The sequence below is a fragment of the Tyto alba genome, unplaced genomic scaffold (assembly GCF_018691265.1).
Source record: "Tyto alba isolate M040663 unplaced genomic scaffold, T.alba_DEE_v4.0 Super-Scaffold_2, whole genome shotgun sequence".
Taxonomy (NCBI): Eukaryota; Metazoa; Chordata; class Aves; order Strigiformes; family Tytonidae; genus Tyto; species Tyto alba.
In genome coordinates this window covers 50038436-50046951 of record NW_024881282.1, presented here as the reverse complement: position 1 = coordinate 50046951, position 8516 = coordinate 50038436, and the positions used below count along the sequence as shown (strand labels likewise).

At 40.7% G+C, this 8516-nt stretch overlaps 1 long non-coding RNA gene across 1 annotated transcript; it reads left to right on the top strand.

The window, feature by feature from the left end:
- The first annotated feature begins 6270 nt into the window (after positions 1-6270).
- On the top strand, positions 6271-7964 carry LOC116963362. Its single transcript, XR_004408114.1, has 3 exons — positions 6271-6452; positions 7267-7398; positions 7831-7964. It is a non-coding gene; the product is annotated as an uncharacterized LOC116963362 (long non-coding RNA).
- Positions 7965-8516: the final 552 nt, after the last annotated feature.

Below are 8516 nucleotides of genomic sequence, written 5' to 3'. Positions count from 1 at the left end.
GAGAAACTGGGAGGAGGAGTTGTGAAGGAGACACCTATGCAAACACCAAGGTCAGTGGAAGGAAGGAGGAGGAAGGGGAGGAGATGGGCCAATGCAGATCCCCATGACCATAATAGGTGAGTCACCCTTCCCTGTCCTTATCTCGATTTCCAAGTCTTTTGCTTCATTTGCTCCTTCCCACTCCTGAGGGGAAGGGGTGAGTGAACGGCTGTGTGCTGCTCAGTTGCCCTTTGAGCTCAAACCACGACAGTAGGACTGCAGACAGAGAGCTAAGTCACCTGTGACCTCATCTGTGATATATCTGCTGCAGATAGACAAGCAGCGCACATAGTTTTACCTGAGAATTAAGGCTGCCCAAGTATATTCCTTGACAAAATCACAAACCCTAAAGTGCAAAAAATCCTAAATTGAGGCAGCATTGAGAGCTCTTTCTAGAGGCACCACCAAACATTAGCCTAGTGCAGCTGCAGCTCAGTTATACCAACACACCAATGACCTTTATTGCAGCAATGCTGTTACTGTGTATAGTCAAGAAAGAAAAATGATGTAGTAATGCACAGATTTAAAATTTATAGTATTTGATTATCTAGTGATGCATTGAATTTTACCATAAAAGAAGAAAAACAAATCAAGCTGGTAATTTTTGCATATTCTACTTTACCTAAAACTCACACTTAACTAAAATATATCATGGTTTTTAGAATGAGGGATGATTCACTGTTAACTGAATCCACATGCAAACTCATACTGAAATCTACCCATTCCCCATTTCTTGTTTATATTCATAATATACACAGCACTGAAGTGACTGTAGTCTCCAGGTGTCAGTGTGGGATGTTCTGTTCAGTCTCACAAACAGAGAACTGAAGCTCAGACAGAGTAAATGAGTTCCCTAAGGTCACATGTGATGTTTGCAATAGGAACAGAGGCTGCACTGAACTTCCCTAGTAGATCATTAAATGCTAGACTGGCCTGCCATTTCTTTGCCAGAACAGGCCATCAACCAACCAGGGCAGAACACGAGAATGTTTGTGGTCTAGTGTGCGCGTGTGTTTGAAGACTAGTTTACGACACAATAATCCAATGCTCTTATTGAAACCATTAATGCTTTTCATGGGATCATAAGAGCATTGGAGCAGACTTACAGCCCTGTGTCCTCTCTTCTGTGCCTCAAAATCAGGTGAACCAGTTCTGCAGCAAACAGGTGTAGGACTTGGCTCCCACAGGATATCTCATCCAAGTCTCAAACAGAGATCTGCATGACCTTAAAGCAACACTCTTGCATACTCATAGAAGAATATGTTTTGAACTGTGGTATATGCTTAGCCTCAATTACAGGTTGAGGTGTTGAATTTTTCTGGTCTCTGTTTTATAAAATGTCTTCTGGTTCTTGTGACACAGAAATACATGAAACATAAAACAGAACACAAATATAATTTAGCAGCATAGATTAGAAGCCCATAGATACTAGAAGCAAGTAAGCCAGTTGTCATCTCTAAAAGGTCTGAAATTTATCTGTTTGTCTGAACAGTACAAATATTCTTAGAGCTATTCTAAAGATGATTTTAAATGATGGATTCATAAACTAACAGACTTTGTAACGCATGTGCACAAAAATTTACTCAGTATGTAATGTATTTCTTACTAATTCGCAAAGGCTGCTATATGTCCTCAGAAAACACAGACATATAAATGTAGCTGTTAGCTAAAATTTTAGTGCAATTTTAGAACTGATCTATTCTGAAGTCTACTAAATTCTATATTGTTTATTACTTTGTCTAAATAATAGTATTCCTGGTCCATTTTAGCAGGGAAATTAATGATGTCTTTTGTTATTGATGCCTTAAATGTGTCTCAGGCTATATCAAAGGACAGTACACTTTTCATTTAACGTGGAACTTCAGTGATAACACTGCCCAGGTTTTCACAGGACTGATCATCATGTTGCAGAAAAAATTATCTTTTTTCTTGAATGTTATTTAGTTTTAAAATTTGATAATATACAAGAAAATGAAGATTCCTTTTTTCGTGCATAGAAGTAAATAGCAACCATTTGATGAATCATTGCAGCATGTGTAGTTATTAAATTTCACTCTTCAGTCAGCTTGTTTTAAATAAAAATCTTGCATAGTTCCTTACCGGTGTTTCCTATCTAGCTTTGGCTTTTGTAGGGGATACTGGAGAGTTAGTAACAGAGGCCTGCTTGTTCTCTTGATCTGTGAAAGATGAATTGTACTGCAGTGCAGTTTAGGAAAGAAAGGTAACAGTGCAAGGAAGCCCAGTCTGAATTCATGCCTGGCTATATAAACATCATCTTTATTCTTCATTGTCCACCACAGAACGTGAAGTGTCTTTGTGTTTGCTAAATCGTTGGCCCGGGTCTTACAATTGCCATTCAGGGTCTACAGCCATGACATTGCAGCTGTCTGTGAAACTGAATTCAGAACAGCCTCACTCTGGCTCAGATGGCAGATGAAGGGCTTGGGTCAACTGCTGGCAATATTTGGAACATGAATTTAGTTGGTTGCCTGAGGGTAAAGGGGTTTGTATTCACTTAGTCCCCTGAGCCCCCCTGGATGAGCCACATCTCATGGTGAATGCTGATCTTTGCTATGGATCTGAATTGATCTAGCTAATGGAGCTAGACCTCACCACCTCTGACCTTCCCTGGACCTCCTTGTCGGACTGGACGGGCATTCTCCTCCGAACTGTACCTGGGGTTGCCTTTGTGGAGAGCTGTGAACCAATGCTTATCGCATAGCTCCTTTTGAAGTGTCCTTGCTTTAGAGCTGTCATCTTACATTTACGGCCCTAACATTAGAAGTGTGAATTCTCAAATAACAAACAGAAGTTTTCTTTCTCTGTAGACTTAGTACACTGTGACATCTGTAAATACTTTCTGCTCTCCCCTGTGAGTCCAAAATAATACTGTAGCACATACAGGTAGGCTCAGGGCAGGAATCACCAGAAGTCCCTACTCAAATTAGGAGCTCTCTCCTGTTTTTGTTGTTGCTTTAGTGGAACCTGTAGTTTCTTCTAAAGGAATGCCTGCTCCTCACCACTCCTCTCAAAAAGCTTCCTGAGATTTTCTATGTGATAAGTTGTCTGTAAAATATCTTCATGAGTAAAGTTGGTAGAGTATTTCAGACATGTTCCTGCAGAGAGTGTAGGACCATTCCAGGAGGGGGGTCACCTGGATCTTCTGTCTAATAACTCTTTATCTGTGATATAACTTAGCAGAGCTATGACAGGATGAATAAATTGCTCTCAGTCACCTAACAGTGGAAATTTTTCTTCACAGCACCATTTTAAAAAGAAAGCAGTTCCCTTAAAATGTTAAATTGATGTTCCAGCTGAGAAAAATAACAGTAACTTTTGAAAGAGAATTTGATTTTTATACACTTCTGGTTTAATATCCAGCAGCCTTAGGTATCTGCAAATATATCTTGAATACATAATCAGCCTATGCTGAAACCAGCACAAGTTTCATGCATCTCTTGTAAATACAACTCCTAAGAAGGGTACTTGCACTACAGCAGTACACAGAAATCACCGCACAAACTTAAAAAGTGCTCTGAAACACTTTAAAGGGTAGTGCTTTCAAGTAAATTACATTCTTCAGTTTTGTAATCTGTCATGTGGATAAAAGTCTCATTTACCAACTGGGAGGGGACTACAAAGCTCTGTTGCTGTAAAAGTTTGATTTTCCATTTCTTGGGACTGGAAAATAAAATACAGATTTGTCCTAGCCTTGTGGCAGAATTGACAAATTATTAGTTCCATTGATTCTCATGGCAGTGAAATTTATCAAACTGAAGTCCATTTGTATTAGCAAAAAAGGTTACATGTCATGGCATGGAAAGCCGTCTTCTCATGCTCTTGCTTTTATACCCTCACTTTCCCCTCACCCCCAAGATCTGTTATATACCTTGTAAAGAACATGGAGAGGTGGATTATAAAGCCTTCTACTTGTTCTTGCCCATTGAACTCAATGCGCTTCATGTCAAAATTGCAAATACACCACTTGCTGTGGAACGAAAATGTTTGCCAGTCTTCAGATGGATTTGGGAGGAGCAAAGGGCTGCGTGCATCAGGCTAACCCACTGCACCCCTTCCCCCAGCCTCCAAGCTTCACTGATGCAAAGGCCTTTTTCAGGGTGTCAGACTAGGAACAAATTTTCTTTTCACTTGATTTCAAGAAAACCCTCTGTTTCCTGCTTGGGCCAGGTTTCTAACCCTGGCTGGTGTAAATCAGCACAGTTGCAGCTGGAGAAGTGCTGGTTTACACTACTGGCACTGCTGAGAAGAGCTGCATTTCCACAGGAGCTGAGCCTCTGAACATCACAGAGGCTCACAAGAAGAGGAGGGTTAAGGGAGATCCTGATTAAAGTTCCATTTGCTGATGCTCTTCACTAATTTATATCCGAGTGCTACTTTGCTAATTAATGACTGCTCATGAAATGCCATGTGTCAGCAATAAATCACTTACTTTTGTTGCACTTCAGTAGTATATGGCTAATGAGCAAGGACAACTCATATAATTAAAGTCTAAAATATCCCTGTCGTTAGGACACAATCAAGTGTTTATGTCTTGCTGTAGTGGGTGGACCAGATTATATCGCTTTCCTGTCTTTGCCTTTGCTAGTTTTATAAGGAAAAAGATGGAGGGTTGAAAAAATATGTGGCAGTAATGTTTTTTCAACCATAGTATTATGAGGAATTGAATCGCATTTTAAAAGAACTAAAATCCTGCCACTTACTTGTATCTGGAGTAACCTTACAAAAAGATTGTCTTAATTATTGCCTCTAATGGGCTTCATCAAGCTTAAAACTGATTAAAAAATAAACAAAAGGAAGAAACACTGTGGATGAAACAGGGCAGTTTAGTGCAAAGTTACAGCAAAATCTGTAGTTTGGTGCTCCACAGATGAATGTAGCTAAAAAAAATGAGAAACAAAATCAAGCCCTCTGTAAATGTACATAGGCAGATGTTCATAGTTTAAGCAACATCCTGAAAAATCTGCAACTGAACCAGTAAACCAATAAATAGTATTTCTCCTGCTTCACCTGGTCAGTGCTAGTACAACTGAGATCTTGTATTTTCATTCATGAGAGGTGAGACCAAGTCTTTGGAGAACATTTGGTCCATCCACGCATGCTTCATCCCTTTCCCCACAATGTTATACCTCACAGTCTCAACCACCGACATAGTCCACTAGTTTTCCTCACAGGAGAGAAAAGAAATTCATATTTCGGAGAGAGTAAGTAGCTACTATTAACCAAAGTGCTCTATATTTGTAACGACATGCACAAATGACATAAGGCAAACAGTTTCCCAGATTCGTCAGCAGGAAAACTGAATCTCATCTCCTCTGCTAAGGGATAAGTCTGTCTCTTGTGAACCCACTTACTCTGATGAGCATCAGGAGGGAGGGGGAGGGATATATGTAGTCTGTATTGAAAAGATAAGACAAAAAAGAAAGACATTATGGAAGGCATGGGCAGAAGAATGAACTTTTTATTTTAGTGTTTTGGATACAAATTATTTTGATGTTTAGGAGTTTAAGTTTGTAATGAAAAACAGTTTTATGAAAATACTGAGACAGTCCTCCCCCCAACATCCCCTAACATCTCTCTCCCACTCCCTTTTACACACACCTATGTGGAAACTCAAGTTTTTGTGTAGGAACAAAATGCTTGTCCAACAGTTATGACCACTCCTGCTGGAGAAAGAAAGAAGTTGTTACTTTTCCAAGAAAAGAGCAATAAAGGTGAACATCCATTTTCCTTGGAACAGGTTCTGAATACTTTCTCAGTGTGAGCAGACCCAATCTTACTGCTCAGCAGTAAGAGCAGCAACAGTTCTCCCATTATCGCTAGCACGACAGATCAACCTTTGTCCTTGTTATTGTCTGTAGCAAGCACTGGGTAGACCCTTTGTATTGGCCTCATATGGAGGTTTAAAAGAAATCCCATGAAACGAGGATCTTTTCTGAAATGACTTCTACAAATTCTCAGAAAGCTTTGTGAGTGCCTGACAAAAGCCCTCATGCTGGTGTATAAAGTGCAGCGGGATTTCCAGCTGTGTGTTTTCACAGGTTTGTTTAGGAAAAACACTCAACTCAGGTTGAGTAGAGAAGACCTGAATCTCCTTATTCTTGAAAACACTTCAGCCCTCCCCACCTGGCCTTGCTTGAATGTTAAACTATGAAGACAGGTGTGCTCCCTGGATCTTATTCCCTTCACCATCCCCCTGTGATCTCCAGTGACATCCTGACACCAGACAGTTCCCCAATGATAAATTGGGGAACAATTCCTCTTGTTGACATCTGCTCTTCCACGTTTGTTTAGCTCTTTGGATGCTGTTTGTTCACATCAACAGGACTGTGGATAACCACCCTCCATCTGAGCAGTGAGATTGTGAGAGAAGACCTTGGATGGAATTAATTTAGGTATGTTTTGTCTCTAGACACCCCTTTTGCGTAAGTCAAGGTTCTGTATAACTGCAGAGTGGAGGCAGGGATAAGAGTATGAGTCTGTCAGAGCATCTGCAAAATGGGCACTTCATGTTTTTAAAAAATATGCACTGTTGTGGAACAGAAGCATAATATATGCCATTAACGTTAGTGTCATTGAGCAGCCTTTAAATTACAGATTGGTGGGAAAAAATTGATATGAAAATGTAAACAAGAGAAAATGAAAACTGTAATAAACTCTCAGCATAAGGATGGTAATCTACAATTAAATGTAAAGACTAAAGTGAAACAGTGTGAAAGATGAGACATATTTCCTATTTTAAAGCTAAGACTGATGGTCTGTCTCTAACCCCCAAAGCTGTGACAAAAACTTAATGGTGTGAAGCAGAGACACCATGTCAGACTTCACTCTACATTCCTGGCTCTGGATGATTTATCACTTGCAGCCATTCTGTTTGCTACTAATTAAGTATGAAAGTTATTTTAGTAAGTTAGCTTGGCTGTGCTGCATCCCCTTTTGAGCTTAGTTGAAAGTGAAAACCAAAGGCCTTTACTGCAGCTGCTGTAAATTCAGGTTCCAAATGTGTTCCTTTGTATTTGCACACTCATAAAATTAAAAAAGGCAGCCTTGATTCTCTGCTGTAGGTGCTCCAACACTTGTTATAAATGCGGTTATAAAACCTGATTACTTTTTAACAAATAACCTGAATATATTATAACATAGCCACAAGGATGGATATGATCTGGATGGCATTACCAGAAGATTCTGTCATTTTTGTTCCCCTGACAGTAGACATATGGTCTTCGTTTTATGCTTTGGAGGGCAATGAACTATTGACCACCAAATGATGGGAGAGAGACACTGGATGCTGAGGCGGCCTTGCTGGAAGTGCCCCCTGGGAGACAGTGCTCAGCAGCACAGGTATTTCTTGGAACTGGAGCTGACTACCAGCCAGGCTCTGTCTGTAGCTCTGACTGCTTTGGAAATGTCAGGAATGTCAGCCAAAGTGGGAGGCTCATGAGAGAGGAAGACGGAGAATCTTGCTTAGCTACAGCAATAGCAAATTTGTGCCTGAATGTGCACTACCACTACCTACTAGCACAGCTCGCAGAGTTGAGTGGAAAATGTACCCCTTTCCACAACTTTCCTGGTGACACATCCTTACTCTGCTGGGAACTCGGATAGACACATACTTATGGCAAGGAGCTGTTTTTTTCCCTGCTCTGTTGAAAATGATTTACTGCTCCTCCTGTTTTGTCAGAGGAGTGCTGGTCACCTTCTGTTTCTTTCCTTTTTTATCTTCTACCCACAGAATATTAGAGTATCCCTCCATTTTCTTTTTCTTAGTGGCAGGTAGGAAGACTGAAGGATAAACTCCAATAAAAGCAGCGCCAGAGTGTCTGGGTAATTGGATGTCTTGTGATTCAAACTATGCTGGAATACAAAATACAAAACTGATGACTGATATGGCTTTTTGTTCTCCAGCCAGCTGATTATAAGGTAAATGCTTCCTTCTTTCTCATATATTGATGATAAATTGAAGACAATACATGTTTGGGCAGTGCAGGGGACCAGACAGTATTCAAGAGGAGGATGTGGAGGAGTTTGTCCCTCCAGGCATCAGGAAATCCCACCGAGCCCTCCTGTCAGAGAGTCCCTGAGTGGGTGGGAGATGGGCAGCATGGATGAGCTGAGAAGGGATGTCAGGGGCACAAGAGACAGTGGGAGTTAGATACCGCAAGCAGCTTCCAGTCCTTCTGTCACGGCTGCAATCATACACCTTGTATCTGCTCCTTTCTCTGAGGATCTTGAGAGTTCTGCTGCAACCCTGCTCCAGCATAACAATGCTGTGCAAAGGGGAAATCTAGTTTTTATTCAGGATAGAGATTTAAGTGTTCCTGTCCAATTCCACACTGAACGGCTGTTTGGCACCTCCTTGTGCAGAACTTCTGAAGAGATAGCCCACAGCAGGCGCTCAAGGTGCTTTAACTAAACATTCAGCTCCTGAAGTCATCACTAAAGTTGCAGTAATCCAGACA